This window comes from Lissotriton helveticus, chromosome 9, assembly GCF_964261635.1.
Source record: "Lissotriton helveticus chromosome 9, aLisHel1.1, whole genome shotgun sequence".
Taxonomy (NCBI): Eukaryota; Metazoa; Chordata; class Amphibia; order Caudata; family Salamandridae; genus Lissotriton; species Lissotriton helveticus.
This window is the reverse complement of record NC_136070.1, coordinates 798,576,634-798,595,740: the sequence shown is the minus strand read 5'-3', so window position 1 is coordinate 798,595,740 and position 19,107 is coordinate 798,576,634. Positions and strand designations below refer to the sequence as shown.

The 19,107-nt window shown below is 45.7% G+C and overlaps 1 pseudogene; it reads right to left on the bottom strand.

Moving 5' to 3' along the window:
• Positions 1-9,644: 9,644 nt before the first annotated feature.
• Positions 9,645-10,972, bottom strand: LOC144783288 (uncharacterized; annotated as a pseudogene).
• Between the last annotated feature and the right edge of the window lie 8,135 nt (positions 10,973-19,107).

Here is a 19,107-nt window from a genome sequence, read left to right as displayed (position 1 = left end):
GCTTGAAGTAAAGGATAATGACACCCCTAGGCTAGCCTCCGGTCGGGTGCCCGCATTGATGTTTGCGGATGACACATTGTTGTTGTCCAAAACATCAACGGGTATCCAACGTACCCTGGATGGTTTTGCTGCATTCTGTGCACTGCGTGGTCTAGAAATAAACTTAGATAAGACTAAGTTTATGATCTTTAACCCTCCAAGGCAGACCAGCCCAAATCCACTCTTGAATGGAACTCCCTTGGAAAGAGTCAAGACCTTTGAGTACCTGGCCATTACTCTGATGGAACATCTTGACTAGGGTTTCCAATCAGAAAAGGCTACCCTTAGGTTATCTCAAGTGGCGGGTGGAATTGGAAAAGTGCACAGAATTTCTGAATTTAAGCCAGCGGCCCCGGTCATAGAAATGTATAAACTTCAGGCCAGAAGGCTTCTATGTACGGGGAGGAGCTATGGGGACACCAAAGAACAACCAGCCTCACGAAGGTAGAACACACCTTCATGAGGAATCTTTTGGGCTTACCAGCCAGCACACCGCTTGTTCCCATATGCATGGACTTGGGGCTAGATCCCATAGAGGAGGCAGTAGTACTACGGCCCTTGATGTATTGGACGAGATTATGGTCAGTGCCTGAACTAGCCTCTTATAAACAAGAATTCCTAGAGGTTTGGGCTACCTTAAGAACTAAGAACATTCCGTGGCTCTTGCATATTAAGGCATTTTGTAACAGGATTGGCTTACCTGAGCTGTGGGGCAATCTAGAAGAAACCTGTCCAGGGATATCTAAGATTCTACTGGTCCACTACTTTAGGCACCATAACTTATTATCTCTTCATTGATCCACTGCAGTGGGAAGACTAACAGCAGAGTTCCTCCAAGTAAAAACAGAATCTAAAATGCAGGTTTTTTTGGATGTAATTTATCCGCCATTTGTGAGGAAACTTTATATGCAGTTTAGGATCGGTAGTCTCCCACTCAGGGCATTTACTAGCAAATGGGCAACTACAGAGAACACCGTGTGCCTGGCATGTAAATATAAGCAACAGGATGTATTTCATGTCCTGTTTTTTTTGCCCTGCTTATCAGGTTTCAAGGAAATGCTGGTTGATTCCACTCTGTAGAAACCTAGGCTTTAGCCAATGCGCCCAAGCTTGTAGGGTTTTAAAATACGACACCCATCCCCCTATTGTCTTTGCTGTCTCACAGTTCCTAATTGGTATGTGGCACAGAGGAAGAAAAGTGTTGTAAAGATCAAGTGTAATTATAACTTTGTATTTACTGTACCTCTGGATAACCACTACTGTTTAATTAAATTTTAAATGCTTGAATTTTACTGGATATGTTATTTATTGTTTTATTCATCTCTTGTGCATTGTATGTATGTATTTTATCTGCACTTTTATGGTCCGTGGTGACCGAAATAAAGTTATCAGAAGAAGAAGAAGAATTGTTGCTAAGATGTAATTTACTAATGGCTTCTACTCTGAGTTTTTGGCCAAACTCCTTACGGGGAGTGGTTGCCATGCCACTTTCCTCAGCAACAGGTCACTAAGCAGAGGAACCAGGTAACAGGCTACTAAGTATGCTCATGCAGCAACAGGTTACTATGCACCCAAACCTAACCAAAGGTTACAAAGACGTCCTGCTAGGCCACCATCATAATCAGGAAAAAAACTGTCTAACCACAACTCTCTTAGGAGGAAAGGAGTAACATCTAAATACCTGGCAACCATGTCTGTATTTAGATAAGCCCGAAGCCTAGTCATGAGGGTGTACCAAGGTATGTAGGGATAGTTATATATAGCTCGGCAAGCCTGTGAATGAATGTGGGCTAGGATTCTCGCTAACAAACCATTTTAATTGGTGTTTGTAAGACCCTCTTCTGAGTCCAGAGGACAAGCAGGGACTACAATGCCACAAGTAGTGGTTGGTGTCATTTCCACTGGTGTCCTATGTTACATCCTGCTATGTCCCTGAAAACTGGGCCAAGTATACCCTTCCACACTTGACTCTCAGAGTAGTGGGTGTTAGCAGTGAAATGCTTCTCACAGAGGAAGTGTGGGTGATAAGGACTCAGAGCCCAAACACGTAAACTAGTCACTGTCCAGCTCACTGTTTCACCCCAAAATGAGATGCCACACACAAAAAATCTTAGTCATCATATACTTGCATACTACAGATGCTATGTCATTATCTGGTCAGCAATCAGATGACTAGATTAAAAAGCAGGTGTGGCTTCATATGAGTGCAGTTGAGCAACATCCCTGGTTTTGGTGATCCATTGGTCAGTACATTTTTATTTGACTAGGCAGTTCTTAGGGTTATTGTAAAGCGTAAAGCTCACATAACTCTGTAGTAAAGCTCACAATCTATGTTCAGTTCACAAGATGGTCTTTCATGAGATATAAACACTGTTATGCTTAAGTGCAAGCAGCTCACGTAGGATCAAAGGTCAGTGTGAGACCCATTGCTCATCTGCCAAGATGAGAAGCCTACATGTAAAATCCCTTTAAGTATAAGAGTCGGCAGACACAAGCCCTGGATCTCAGCAGCTCTTCAAGTACTCTGAGTAGCACTCTCTCCCTTAGTCGTGATGGCCTAGAACTGGAATCAAGTAAGGTAACTTTGTGTCCCACATGTACACTTCCTGAACAGGGTGCATTGATCCAACTGTCAAGACCCAGGATCCAGTTTGGGGTGCTTCCTTTTCACGTTTTATGTTTATGTTTTGCAGTGTAGTCTTAATAAAAGATGAAAGATCTCACAGCAGGCAGTGAAGATGCTAGCTCCGGGTAGAAGTATCTAAAATCTGAGCACAATGACATACGAAAGCTCTGCACCTGGCTATCACCTGTCTTCCTGAAGTAGCACTAAATAAAAGACAAAAGGGGAAGGACCGGTTTATAAACTCCCATTCTTCTTTCAAAAGAATTTACTAATTAACACCCATTGTTCTACCATTAATTCAATTGGCAGTGCTCAGGAATGGCTCAACAGCAACTTCCTCACCATAGAATATCCGCTTTTTCTCTAACCCTCCACACTCCAGTGTGTAAGGTTACACTCTCCAGTTCAGAAAAGCAGGCAACACACTTCCACTGTCTGGGGACGCCATACCATGGGCTGCATGATGATCAGTTTCAATGACTAAGCACCAAACTAACCACTTGTTTTATGCATTTGCACTTTTTAGAGTGTTCCATTTAACCTTTTTAGGTTTCGACCTGGCGAGGGGCACGCAGTGCCACTCCCAGATCGAAAACTATTGTCTACAGTAGGGATGTCGGCACCGCCTCTGCCTCTCATTGGCTAGCTCCATAAATGGAGGCTAGCCATTGGGAGACAGAGGCTGTCAATCGCGCTTTCTCTTGAAAACGCGATTCGGGGGCGTTTCTGGTGCTTTTTTTAAGCCCCACCCCTTTGTCCCGGGCCGCGCTGCGATTGGCTGCCGGCCCGGGACACCCCCGTGACGTCATTCCCGGGCCGTGCTGTGATTGGCTGCCGGCCCGGGACACCCCCGTGACGTCAGCCAATCACAGCACGGCCCGGGACCTGACTTTTGTTCCTGATTTGTAGACTCCACTCGCCTAATCCATAAAAGTCACGTTGCCAAATGTGGGAATCCGATGTGAATCTTCGCTTCTCCCTAGAAACATATTTTTCAAGGAAGTGGCACCTAGGAGTAATCCGGGTTAGCGGGCAGGCACTGCAGTAACGCCTGAGCACTACCCGTGTTTTTAGCAGCCCGCACGTGATCGCCCGTTTACACCTGGTGTCCTGTTTGGTGAAAAAACACACAAGGGGGCGACTTCGCAGGTCTCCAGCGCAGGCACTTTGGCTCCCGTTTCCCCTCCCCCCAAATTGAGCGCAGTCTGCGCAGAGCGCCCCTCCCCTGCCTGCTGCCGTTGGAAGAGGCGGAGTGCGGGGCCAGTGAGTCTGGGCCGCCTGGGAGAGCGCACGCACAGCTCGGTCCTGCCGGCCGCCATTCCGCTGTCCCCGGCGACACCTGTTACTGCAGCAGCGGAGGGACGGAGGTGAGAGCCCGGGGCCCGCGCGCCCCTGCACCCAGGAGAAGTGCGGGAGGGAGAGTGCTGGGAGCCGAGGTGTGCGGGAGACCCATGCCCGTTTAAAGGTACAGCAGGCGAGCGGCTGAGCCTCCCCCGCGCTGAAATGTTCAAACGAAGGGAGCTACCCCGGTGGAGAGGGGGCTTGTGTACATTCGGGGGCTGCACACTTCCCTGTTCCCGTTGAGGGTCAGAGAGGACTCCAGTGCAGGTTGCCGTCCGCGTGTCTTGGAAGCTGTCCCTATTTTGCGCTTTTGAACCGCTCCCGCGTGCACTTTTGGTTTTGCTTCCGCGGCTGGGATGCCTCCGTGTATTCCTGCCTGCTTGGGAAGCCTCTGTGTAGTGGTCTGAGATATCCATGCGTTGCTGCTTGTTTACTGCCGGAGTCTGATGCCTGCATGTGAATCCTGTGTGCTCTCGCCGCATTTTGTGTGCACTTACGCTCTCAGGGCTGCCTGCACACCGTTGCTCCTGCTTTTGCTTCTTTGCTACTGCATGCGATATCTTGGTTGTTTTGTATCCCTACTAGTGATGGTTGTGCCTTTGGTGCTTGTGTCACACTGCCCCTTTCCTGCAATTCCTGAATTTGGATGCCCCTGGCTGAATGCAGCTCCTGCACGTATCTACTTCTCGGCATTTTTCATATCGGGAGTCAATATCTAGGCAACCAATTACACTGTACTGACGAGAGAAACGCACGGTGTGCACAGGGCGCATAGTTCTACTTTTTGCCTCACCTGCCACGGACCCAGCCCCACACACCCTTTACTGTTCCTCCGTTTTTGTGCGCCTCCTACTCTCAGATTATGCTATGCTTCCTTGCACAGTGTTATTCCCAGCAGCAGGCGCCACATATTGCTCTCCACAGTTTTTTTTGTGATGTGCTTTTCATGTATAACAATCCTTATCACTGGTCACATTCTACATCTAGAACAAGTCTACTCGACAAGCCGTGCAAACCTGACAATTTACACCCGCGTTGTGTCTCGCAAGAGGACGTTGTTTTGTACATGGTGATTCAAAAACCACAATTTGATACAGTTATGTTAATCAGTAATTTTTGGCAAATTCGCTTATTTTTTTGCACTTTTTTTAAAATGACATTGCAACACTGTTCAACTGTTCAACTAATCGAGTAATGGCAAGAATTTCAGATTACAAATCTGTCCAAGCCTGCTGTTCACCTAGGCCAAATTTTAGGAAAGAAACACCATTTTTGGTGTGGGGAATCTAAGGGGAATGTCTTGTCTTGTCATCACAAGCCCCTTTCTGACTCACGTGCGTCCCCTGAACAAGTGAGTTGTTATTACCCGTGTTTATATTACACTAATGTGACATCATTTAGGCTTTACTTTAATCTGTTGTTTCTTAATTATTCCGTGCGTTATCATGTTAGTGATGCACTTTTTACGATTGGATGAAAGTTCATGTGGGAATACAACCCTTTAACCTGCTGGCTGCTCTTCGATTTCTTAAGCAAGCTCGCAGCCCATTGGCCAGCCTTGGCTCCTGCAAGGAGAAGGGTGGTGTTGGTGACAGTGCTATTTTTGTCGCTTCCAGCCAGAGCATCTTCAGTAACCAGAGCGTATTCCGTAACCTTGTTGAGAGGAACGGCCAGCCTTAATAAAGCAGTGACTTGGCGATTCGTTGAGTTTTGATTTCGTTTTAAAGGGACGAGTTGCCAGCCCAGAGCAGCACCTGTTTGATGCCAAGCTGCCTTGTCGCATCTGGACTTTAGCCAGTGTATACACGGGCGAGAGAGAGTTTGTTCTCTCCACAGGCGCTGCAGTTCCTCGTCGACCTAGAAGTTGTCAGATACAGCGCTTTAAAATATATATTGTACAGTTTGTATGGCGCTTCCTTGTTCGGGTTAGTGGCCCACACATGTCAAGGAGCGGAACTTCACACATGCGCTTCAGCATGGCTTGCCTCTCTTGAGGTTTGACTCCAACTGTATTTCATACAGAAGTGCTTCTGGCTTTGCAGAAAAGCCTGTCAGTTCGGATTTCCCCATAGCAGATGACAAATGGAAAGCCTGCTTTTGCTTTCTTCTTTCGAGTAAGTGGCATACGGTCCGTGGTGAGTGTTTTACAAACTATTCACGAAGAGAACCATATGGGGGGTGGCGAGAGTGGGGTTTGGCATGGTGTTCTCCCAGTGCCATTCCTGTTCCATTGCCGCAGAAGTAGTTGACGTTCTCGTTCCTGTTGGCTCATGCATACTTGAGCAGCCAGATCTCAATTTTTTTAAAGAGCTTTTCATTTCTGATTCTCCATGTTTTGAAGCACTCACAATCTTTGAAGAAATAATTGTCAATGACTGGGGGGGGAAAAGTGATTTGCCTAGGCGCACGTAATTCAATCAAGTGGGATTGCTGGGATCTGATCCAGAAAGTATGTGGTTTAACAGTTGAAAACGTAAGCACACTCCCGGGGCTGGATCCGTATTTATTTTATTGTTCAGGGCCCGAGTTTGCATAAGACAGGTTACATATTCCCCTTTCTTTGCCATTGTAAAGTCTCAACAGGCATGTTCAGTCTCATGCCACGATGTGCCCACAAGTGCAAAACACCACTGCTTTCTCCAAAGGCGAAACCGTTGCATTGTAAATGCTTGTTTTTCTCTGACTTAAAGCACATTTTCAGATGGCACAGCTTTGAAACAGTGAGCAATATTTTCCTATTTCGAATGTGCTGTCTGAAAACAACAAACTGATTGGAAGAAAGAATGGGTTGAATGAATGAACTTTAAAAAGCGCCAGCAAAAAAAACACAGGACCTCTGTTCGACGCTGAACCACCGCAGTTGATCAGGATTTGGCCCATTAACCTTTAATTTGTACCATGTAAAAGTAATCTAAAATGGAACACACTGGTCTTGGTAATGTTACACTCACATACGCATGAATTACTGATAACATGCACACTTTACACACCATGCATTGTTTGGAATGGGTAAATGCGATGTCAATGAATACCATAGTATGTGCAGGCCCGACAACGGCAATACCAATAAATGTGATGTCAACGTATACTCTAACATGTGCCAGCATAACTATGTCAATAGCCATCAATGCAATGTTGATGTATGCTGTAATTTATGACCGCACAACAGTGATGATACTGGCAACAACGATATCAAGTCCAAAAAGCTTTATTCAACAGTTTTGTCATAAAAGCCAATCACAGATAAAATAGCAATGAATTTTCAAACATTAAAATACAATAAAATGCAATCATTCATAATATTAAACATTAAAATCGCATACAAAACACATGATCCAGTTATAAACTTTACCAAGTTGTTTTTTTTAGGAGGAGCATACCATATCAAATTATTAAAAGCCATAGTAAATGGATAGCTAAGAAAGCTTAACTTCAAGGAACGCCACAGAGAAATTTCAGTAGTGCTCAGATAAATTAGACCTGGCAAGTTTTCATGTAACATCTACAGTACGTGATCTATTTATCCACATCCAACGAAGGAACTTGGCTACTGCCATTGTAATACACGACAACATATTGGTACAAAATATTCTTAGAGCTATACTACATGTTCTAGTGCACAAGTTTCTACAGATTGGTGTCAGCCACGCCTTCACCTGAATAGGCAGGGCAGACAAACAAAACGTGGGCATAGGACTCATCCAAGACGTTGCAGAAGGGACACTTGCTATTTCCTGATTTGGCCCATTTAGCTGTGTGTGCTCTTAATGGCAGGGTTCCACCTCAAAATTGAAAGTACAACTTCCGATCAAAGGGTTTGGAAATAACATCCCAGTACTGTTCCAGTCTAGGCGAAGGTTTCATTGTTAAGAAAGCCCCGGTTAACGATGAGCTGTCACTATCTCTGTGGCTGTTGTAGTAAACCACTTCCAAATATATTTCTTTTATAGTCTCTTTGGGGGGAATCAGCTACTTGATGGGTTTCCCACAATTCTCACATACCGATACTTTCCAAGGAGGCTCTAACCGGTCTCAGCCAGCTGATCTTATTAAACTGATCTGATGTGATTATAGAACCCTCGGGATCATGACAAACGGAGGAAACGCATATAGAATGCCCATCATCCATGACTGAAGAAAGGCGTCCGAGCTGATCGCTAAGGGATCCGGGCGCCAACTGTAAAACTGGGGCAACTGTCTGTTGAGCCGGTAGGCAAACAGATCTATCACAAATGGACCCCATTTGTGGTCCAATGCCCTGAAAATCCTGGGATGCAACATCCAATCGCTGGCATCCCTCATATACCGAGAATTCCAATCCGCTGTCACGTTGATAGAACCCTGTATGTACTCCGCCGTCACCAATATGTGATGGTCCAGGCAAAGATGCCAAAAGTCCTTGGCTATCTCTGCCAGGGGGCGGGACCTGGTGCCTTCGATGTGATTTATATATCGTACCGCAGAAACATTGTCCATGCGAAGGAGAATGCAGCAAGTCACCTGCTGCAGGGATAAAGTGCGAACCGCGAAGGAACCCGCCAGAAGCTCCAAGCAGTTGATGTGGAGATTCAGTTCCTCGCAAGACCAATGGCCCCCCGTCTCCACCGACGCGCATCGGGCTCCCCAGCCCCACCGGCTGGCATCCGATTCTATCACTACCTCCGGGGTGGCTGCAAATATGGCTTTGCCATTCCAAGCATCCATATGATCTAACCACCAGTTCATCTCCGTACGAGCCTCTGGTGAAAGTAAAACCTGCTGAGCATAAGTTAAGCCCTTTCGCAGATGTAATATCTTCAACTGTTGCAGGGCCCTGTAGTGTAAGGGATCCGGAAATATCGCCTGAATCGAGGAGGCTAACAATCCTACCAGACGCGCTAAAGTCCTCAAGGAGATTGTCGGAGAGGCAAGCGCTCTCCTCAATTCTTTCCTGATCGCTACCCTCTTCTTGAGAGGTAAAAGCAACAGCGTTATCACCGAGTTGACCTGAAAAAAACCCAGAAACTCCATTACCTGAGAAGGTATCAAAATTGATTTCTGTAGATTCATCAGAAAGCCCAATTCCTGTAGGAGCTGAATTGTCCATGAAAGGTGGAGCGACACAATCTCCGCCGACTGACCCATAATCTGGATATCGTTGAGGTAAATAATCAATCTCACTCCTTGTTCTCTTAACCACTGAACCACCAGTTTCATCAGCTTGGTGAAACACCAAGGAGCGGATGACAGGCCAAAGGGCATGGCGGAAAACTCGAACCACCAGTTGCGCCATTGAAATTGTAGAAATCGCCGAATCTGAGGAAAAATGGGCACCGCTAGGAAAGCTTTCTTTAAGTCCAAGCGCACCATCCAATCCTGTTCTAACAGGATGTCGCACAGTAAGTGTATGCCCTCCATTTTAAGTGCTGATACGTGACCCAGGCATTGAATTCCCTGAAATTCAAAACCAGACGAAATCCCTGGTCTTTTTTGGGGACCAAGAAGACGGTGCTTACAAAACCTTGAACGTGCGGAACTGACTCCACAATTGCTCCCTTTTGGAGCAATGAAAGCACTTCTGCGTCGATGAAACTCTGTTCTGGTAGGGAAAAATTAAGGGGACTGGGCGCTTGTCGCTGCGCGGGAGAGGCATAGAACTCTATGTGAAAACCCTGTACTGTCTGTCGTAAGCTCTCGCCACCTGTGAAGAAAGAGAGCCAGCCTGCCTCCCACTATATGTTCTGTTGGACATAGAACCCGTACCTGAGTAGGAATTGTCTCCTGAAGTATTCTGTTGTCCTCGATAGGCTCCTCTCTGCCACCTGCCTTGACCTCCCCGATTGCGGGAGGGGTAGAAATTGGATGGCTGAGCACCTCTGCCTCGTTGCTCCTCTCCACGCGAGGTCTGACTAAAACCTCGGCCGGACCCTCGACCTCGTGGACGGCCGGCCCTGTCAAAAACACCTGTGTGGAACACCTTTTTTATATTTGCTTGCGCTTTATCCAAAGCGGAGAAGGTGGCCACATACTTGCCCATTTCCTTTACAAATTTGTCCCCAAAAAGCATGCCATTAGCCAGGGAACCCTGCTCTGTGGGGGCCATCGCCGCTAGTTTGGGAATCAATTCTCATGAGAAAAGAGCGTCTCCGCTCCGTGGACAGAGCCACATTGGCATTTCCCAGGAAACACATGGGACGTTGTGTCCATTCCATGACATCCGATGTATCCATCGGCACATTCTGCTCTTTTGCCTTGACTGCGGCCTCCAGGATTTTCGTAAGGGGTCCAGAGACATCCAACATTTTGTCCTGACACCCCCGCCATGCTCTGTCTAGTCCTTTTTTCGGATCTTTGCAAACTTTCTCATAAACGCCGCCATAGTAGGGTCCAAGTCCGGCGTATCCACCACCTTCCCAGTCAAGGAGGGCCTGGGACATTCTGACCGCAACGTGGCTCTCACCCCGTTTTCAAAACCCTGTCGCAAGTTGTTAGCTACATAGTGCGCAACCTCCGGGCAAGGTACCCACTCTGTAGACCTAGGGTGCACTATACTATTGGGATCGAACAGTAGGTTCTTGGGTACCTGACTATCATCCGCCTTATATGCCGTGTGTTTCTTCTTGAAGCCACCGATTCAACCTCCGAGTCCGAGGTACCAGGCGGGGACGGGGAAGATTCCCCAGAAATGCAACTAGCCATAGAGCCATGATCCTTCTTCACATTCCTGGCCATCTGCGCTAGCATTTGGGCCGAGGCATGAGTAGAGGTATCACCCTTGTGGGTAGATTTAAACTTCCTCTTACCATAGCTTTGAAGGGGTTTAGTAAAAGGCTTTAAAGCTTTAATCAGGGCTTTATTAACAGACCCCTGGACGTGGGTATCCAGGGCCTCAAACAGATTTTCCTCCAACTGATCTTCTTCAGGCTCATACTCTTCATATTCGTTAAACTCGACCCACTGGTCGCCCTTCTCGGCGTAGTACGCCATAGCTATAAGACAGGGAGGTGTGGAGGAATTTCACAAGGGGGGGAGCAGCCCAGGGGTGCCTCTGTCTCACACACACTGCAACCCCAGTTGCCAACACTCTAGAGAGGCTGAAATATAGGGTGGAAGGAGACCCCTATTTGCACACCAATATTCCCCTAGAGCTTGGCTCTAATCCGGACACGCTCCGGTAAGCGTTCTAACGAGGCTAGAGATTTATGCAGTCCCGAGACGCGCTACCCGCAAGGAGCCGGTAACCAAACTCGAAACTCGGGTCCTCGCGCATGTGCGCCACGTATGGGGGCCCAAACTAGACTGCTCCCTGTGCGCGAGAGACCCACGTCTGCCTCCTCTTACTCCACCGCCCCCTATCGCACTCTAACGCGCCCCGCCGAATCGCGCCACAGCGTTTGTCACAAAATACACTCACACGGGGCTAATACGCAAATCTAAGAATGTCAGGAAGACTTAACAAGAAAGCGCTCACACGCCTCACCACCATACAAAACGATTAATCCCAATAAGCACACAAAAATGCAATAAGGGAAAAATCACTTAACTCGCTGCTGCAGCAGCAGCAAAGAAAGAGGAGGTCTTAAGGTTCACCAGGACTCTTATGTGGTGGAATGGACAGTGATTGGTGCAGACTAAGGGAGGGGTTTGTCCTTCCGGGGTCATGCCAGTTTAGAGAAGCATAATCAGAGCCTCCGTGGACTGACATAGAATGTTTTATTGCTCATACACGGGGTGTGTTGCTAGTAGTTGGGACGGGAACGAACCAGCTTGGACTGCGGGAGTTTACTAATATTCTCCTCCTGTGTATAAGTACAGTTCTGAATACCAGATTTTGCCCTTTTATTTCCTCATGATCCTTTAGGCGAGTTACTGTTTAGAGTCGTAGGATGGAATTATCAATAAGCTATTAATGTGATACTGGTTATGCCTTCTCTTTTTTAAATCTGTTTTCAGCGTTCCTATAACAAATTTATTTAGAAATTAAAAATAACGAATTCTAGTTAATCAGACTTAGTTATTGGGTGTACGAGACATTAAGCTTACGCAGCAGTTTACCAATAAAATTACTTACTGCCTGCAACCGGTCTTTACCTCCGTCCCTGCTTGCAAGAGTCTTCCTGGAGGATATAGATAACCTTTGCCTTTTTTTTAGAAAAATAATAATTTTGGGGTCTCAATAGTGGCTGTGAAAAAATAAATAAATTATTCAGAAAGTCAAGATTTGATGCAGCGCACGTGCCCCTGAGTTAAAGAATTATTTAGTACTCCAACGTACCTCACAAGTCTTCCCTTTCAGAAATCAGCAGCTACTTTCTCTTTTTAGACAGAGTTATTGCAAGCTGGATGCAAGTGTCTGCTCTGATGTAAACAAAAAGTCCAGAAGGCAGGAAGAAAAATAACAAGCATTTACAATGCAGCGGTTTCGCCTTTGCAAAAGTTAGAGCTATTGGCATTGTAAATGACAACATTTTTATTTATGTGTTGGTTTTGAAAACAGATAAATAAATGGCATTGTCATTTACAATGCCAATAGCTTAATCTCTCGCAAATGCCACACACACACACCCACAGAGAGCCCCCCACACAGAGCCCTCCCCACACACAGAGCCCCCCCACACACAGAGCCCCCCCACACACACACAGAGCCCCCCCACACACACACAGCCCCCCAAACAGCCCCCCACACACAGCCCCCCACACACTGAGAGCCCCCCCACACACTGCTGCTGTTTACAAGGAGGGGCCGCATCAACCGAGAGGGTGACATAAGAAATCCATTGAACTAATCTGACGAGCGCTGCCTGGAAGTGTTTAATGTTTTTTCTCAGTTTGTGGAAAACAACTAATATTGGGTCACTGGATATTTAAAAATAAAATAGATGCAGACTTCTTTTTTTTTTACTATTTCTCAAGCGACTTGCCAGCTGAGATGTGAGTGTAGGGAAGCGATTTTTGGGGGACCAATCTAGAAAGTGGTGGGCAATACCTGTTCTATGGCATTGAAGGATTGGTCCTCAGACATAAGCGTGCTCTTTTGGCCTGATTGAGGACCCGTAGACTTCTAGCTGTGGGAAAACATTTGTATGACGGGGCCCACCGGTTGCCAAGATGGACATTGTCAGGCGCTGGAGTAATAAGGAGGCTCTTTCAAGAGAGGCTCTTTCGATAGTGGTATCGAGAGATGTATGCCCCTAGAGCAGGGTTCTCCAAAGTTGGTCCTGGAGGGCCACGCTGTGCCAGATTTTAAGAACTACATTTATCTAAATGGAGATATGCTAAAAATCTGGAATCTTTCCAGGACCGACTTTGCAGAACCCTGTCCTGGATGTTCCGGTATACCGAACTACAGGTGGCCCAACCAAAGCACGGTTAAATACTCTGCAATCGAACCCACTGGGACTTTACATTCAGGAGCCATGGATTGAAAAACAAAAGGTTTAACTTGAAAGTGTACATTAGCACATCCTCAGTAGGCATGTTACACATTTGTTTTCCAACACTACAACATCCTTTGCCCCCTTTCCTTACATTTGCATGCCTGCCACCACTCCTCTGTCATGTCTGCGAAGTCTCCAAGTCCTGTTTTCCCAGTTTCAGTGTTTATGTTCTGAGAGCTATGTAAATCTTTCCGAGACTTTCCCTGGAAATGCACCATCATCGCCACTCCTGCTGGCAGTCAGAGCAAGAAGACAAACATTGGATGGGCATAAAATCTTGAACTTCCTCTTCAGAGAAGGAGGGTGGTATACCTGTCGAGCACTGCGGCCATGTTTCCACCCCTAGGGCTTCAGGAACACCAAATCCCCACTTTAAATTCTCCAAAGCGCCTCGAGGCACCCTGGTTAACAATGAGAGCTATACAAATCTAACTAATCACTTAGATATGTACAGTACAAGACCTGCAATAATGAAGTTTTAGATCGAGAAAAAGACAATGTATTCTCCTCTCAACAGCCCAAACTTTCCAGTGGAAAAGCACGGTAAGTCTACCTCCTGCTGGCAGGGTCAGCAGAAAACCACATATTGAATGGGCAAGTCTCCAGCATCGTGCGCACTCGCTAAATTATCTTAAGGGCAACAAGCGAGTTGACTGGTAGATGGAGAAATACACAAACACAGCAACGACGACCATAGCCATAAATAGGGCACAAACTCAAATATTAACACATACCTAATACAATTACAACCCATACATTAAAAAACGCACCTTCTCCCCACCGTCCAAAACCGGTCCTTGAAAGACACGGGAGCTGGCAGTCTCAACAGAAAGCCAAACATTGAACGTATTGTACTCTACTGTAAACAGCCAAAGAGCCAACCGAGGTTTATGTTCTCTGGCTTATTTAGCTCCGTGAACCCAATGTGTTCAAATGTTTTTATCTGTTTGTCTGACAGTAACGTCCAATGTTTTTTTTCCCCACACCTGAGTGAGAGCACTGCCATTTGAAGATACTCCTGGAGCTAATGCATGGCACACCTCTACACTTTAATATCAATTAGTCCAAAACGAAGGGCATTTTCTTCCATTAACCATAATTGACCTTCATATTCCATTAACCCCCCCCCCCCTTCCCCTTCCTAAAGGTGGCTAGCCAGAGGGTCTCCCCGGTAAATGTAAAAGTCAATGCAGGCACTCCCAAGGTCACAAACTCCACGAAACCATGGCAACCCCGCAATCAGCGCACCTCCCCAGCTGCCCCTCATTGACACAGGCGCGTCATTAAGGTAACGACCTTTCCCCCGCCCTAATCTCCACGTGCCTGCTGCACCTGGCATCAAACCGCGCGCGCAATCCAACAGCTTTATTTATCGCGTCGGGGGCAGGTTTTATTCAGTTTATTATGATAATAGTGGTTTTGACGACAGGTCAATATTCCCGTTTAATTCATTATGCCTATTAAAATTGACAACTTGAACTTTTGTAACTTTACTAGTAGTTCAACATTTAAAAATTGAAGTGCAGAGGGGCATTTTACCATACAAAATCCGATAAGCGGTAGCTGCGACAAAGCAGTGCGAACTGTGCGAGAGAGGTCGTGTAACAGAATTCGGCTTTATTTGACCGGCATACAATGATAAGCAGAAGCGTCGAGTCTTCCAATGACATGAAAACCAAGCACACAAAAAATCAGGGCGTAGTTTGTTCAATAAGATTGGGGGGGGGTTATAATTTGCAACAATCACGCGAGCTTAATTAGGCAGGGCACATGAGAGGGACTAATGGGTCAGTGGTAAAGCAGACAAATGTGGATTGGCAGGGGTAGTAAATAAGAAAAAAAATATTTTGTAAAATAACCAATATTTTTGAAGACTTTCAAAGCAGCGAGGGAGAGAGCGTGCGTGGTTATGTAAATTCTTGGCGAAATACGACAGACCCTTCACCATACCCGGCTGAAAGCAGCTGCACCCAACTATTTGCCATAAAATATATTTATTGGGGAGGGGAGGGGGGGGGACACCCACCCAAAAAACCTGAAGCTACGCCCTTGTAAAAAAAAAAAAAATAGTGATTATAGAAACGGTGCATCTCCCTTTCACCCAACTTTGCTTCTATCCATATTGAATCCCCCCCCCCCTCGCTGCCTCTTTCCCTCATCCTAGTTTTTGTCTTTCTTTTATCATGTTTCTCTGTCACGGTCCGTTTTTCTCTCTCTTCTTTTTCCATGTTTCAGTCGATAGCCCTCCCTACTCTAACCGTTGAAAGTGCGCGTATTTTGCTAAACAGTACCAAACACGAGTTTGTGTTTAATTATGCAGCCGTTGGCTCAGTGAGCTACTAGTGGTCTGTGGCCGACCCCATGCTCACAGTTTCAAAGTTAGAGTGTTTACTCAGCATTTCATCCTTCCGACATCGATAAAATGAGTACCACTGAGTTGATAACACTAACCACCTGTTATTCAGCCACACGACCTGCGGGATGAACGTGCACTTTACAAACATTTAAAATTACATTCACAGCGCTTACTATCCTGATGAGGCGGTGACATACAAGTTATGCTTATTTATGCACGGAGTGTTAAAGGTAACGGGCATACAACCTGTGGAGCGGCGGGGACGTGACACGGACAGCTGCCTTCCTCAGCGTGTGGAGACGTCTTTGTCCACGTCTGTGGTTATATTAAGTTACCGCCCACAGACCGTTTCCCGGAAGTTAGACTGGTAGTTTGGTAGGGTGGGAATTGCCTCAGCCCCTGCTCCCTGACTGCGTCACTTGTGTGTTGTTCTTTGTTCTTATTGTGCACTTTGAGTTATGCCCCAATCATAAACTCATAAACACTTTAATGGCAGGGTCATAACGTGGCTGTCAGCCCTTTTGTGTGGGTTTCATTTGTGTAACTGAAGCTAATTAATGTATGTGGCGTTTCAATAAATTGTGCAGAAAGGTGAACTCTAGTTAAATCTCACGTTACGGCATATTTCATTTAAATCTTCGTCTGTTCAGTAGTGGAATTACTTTTTTTAGGTGGTAAATTAACAGAATTAACAAGTCAGGTCCCGGGCCGGCATCCAATCACAGCGCGGCCCGGGAATGACGTCAAGGGGGTGTCCCGGGCCGGCAGCCAATCGCAGCGCGGCCCGGGACAAAGGGGCGGGGCTTAAAAAAAGCACCAGAAACGCCCCCGAATCGCGTTTTCAAGAGAAAGCGCGATTGACAGCCTCTGTCTCCCAATGGCTAGCCTCCATTTACGGAGCTAGCCAATGAGAGGCAGAGGCGGTGCCGACATCCCTACTGTAGACAATAGTTTTCGATCTGGGAGTGGCACTGCGTGCCCCTCGCCAGGTCGAAACCTAAAAATACAACTTTCGTATTGTACGTAGCAGGCCGCGGCATACTAAGCCAATGAAATCATTGTTTGAAAAGGAAAACATCTTTGACTTCAGTTGTAAATATCAAATGTTTGATTATTTAGAAAAGTACATTTCTACAATAAACAAATGCAAGCTGCTGTATGCAGCTAGGTTTGCCAGATACATACATACATGTACACTAATTACCATGTTTTTAGTTCCGAGTTTTCATTTAAAAAAAATTCCTTCAGGGAGTTGCAGTCTTTTCTTTGTTGACTTACTTACTTGGTCAAGGCTGTTTGGTAACTATGGTTTAATGGCAGTGCTGCATGTTTAGGTCATAACAAGAAGACCAAGAATTGAATGGACATGTTGAATATGTATTATTTTAAAAGTTCCTTTTTATGACAGAGCAGACAAATATTGGATGGTTATAGAAATTGAAGAGTGCCTTCGTTAAGCAGCAGTGATTGATTTTTTTTTGTGAAGAGGAGACCAACGGTTAAATAGACGCATGCACTAAATTACAACTGCCACTTAAAATCTGATTTCCAATGCAGAATGCTAGGTATTAAGTGAACACAGAACCTGAATCTGCCTTGAAGAGGAAGCTGGTTGCCTTTCTTTCGCCTTTGATTATTTTCATAAATTAATCCCTACCAGATTTTGAACAATCTTCAAATCCATGTCCAGGCCAAGCAGTGCTTTAGGGAGGTGCCGCATTTGAAACCGCTGTACAAAGATAAAGGTATTTTGCTAAATTGATTGTAAAAGAATCAATATGGGCCCAGCAGTCTGACGTATTAACAAAGTGCTGCTGCTGTTAAAATGCCTACATTTATCGATAAGCTACTTTGTGATTTGGAACTGCAGTCAGCTAATTGGTCACTTAAATATAAAAAACAAGCGTTGAAAATGCAATAGGTCTTGCCTTTTATTAAGTTAAAGCTATTTGCTTTGCTAATGGTATTGTATAGCAAAGCAAATGGCTTTAAAGTAATTAAAGGCTAGATCTATAGCATTTTAATGATTATTATATAATGGGGTGATCTCTGTCCCTTTCCAGGAATCAGGGACAGGAGCCCCAAGGGCGATCGCATTTGCCAGTGCCAGGATGAACCTATTCCACCAAGGTTTGTTATAAAGAAAAATGTCATCGGGAATTCTGTCTATCCCCGGCACCCTGCCCCTCGTAATTGAACTAAGGGCCGTGTCAACGTCAGGTGCGGTAAAGACCTTGTCAATGTAATGTTTGCGGGCAAGAACTGTGACATTGTCTTCTTCCGGCCCGTTAGCATATTGACATTCAAAGTGGGTTACCCATTGGTACTGGGCTACATGATTCTGTGGTGGGGGTAGATGCCCCCCTCCCCATTTGACCAAATTCCAGAACCATTGAGAATCATTGTACGCACAGTCCGATCTGAGATTCTGCCATCTGCTTTCATCCCATTCCTTTTTTGCCTTCATCTGAGCCCTCCTATATTCTGTCCTGGCTGACCGGACACTGCAAGGGTCATTCGACCTAATCGCTTCTGTAAGATATAGTTGGACAGTTTTACAGACATCATTAACCCGAAGTCACATATTCTTTTAGGGAGTACTCTTTGGCCTATATTTTCAGACGAAATAGGAGCGCTGTGTAATGCAGTTATATAATGCAATGATATTAAGTCGGAGGTAGTAGCAAGGGTCCCAAATTCAGCTAAAATGTGCTCAGAATCTACAGCAATAGCAGCCAAGATATCTGGACTCTTTAGAACCATTTCCCACTTCTGGTGCCTCGGGTCATTGATGGGAACCAGATCATGAGTGATTAGACAGTCCTCAGTTGGTAAAGGTACTTGATGGGTCAAAAATTAGAAAGTAGTGCAGAAAAGATTATGATCACTTTCCATACGTTCCCTTAATACCATGTCCAAAAGAGCATGCCAAAGTTTTGAATGAATTAGCATATAGTCAATACGACTAGTTCTACGGCTATTATTAAAAGTATTAGATCCATGCCTGTCGGATGGAGTTCTTCCATTAACTGCCTGCAGTCCTTTTTCTGAAGCAATAGCTTTAATTTGGATTACAACATCTGACCATAGTTTGATGGGTGCTAGTTCAAGGTTTGGTATTCCCCAACAGGGCGTCTTCCTCCATCGCGAGTTCCTGTTCCTCAATGCCCAGGGGCTAAAATGTTGAATTAAAATCCCCTGCAACTATCACTAAAGAATCTTGAGACCATTAATCCAAAAGGGCATCAAGTGAGACTAAAACTTTTGATCTCTTCCCCCGCTAAGCCCCCTAACATAAACATTGTAGACATCAATGTTCCCACGTGGAC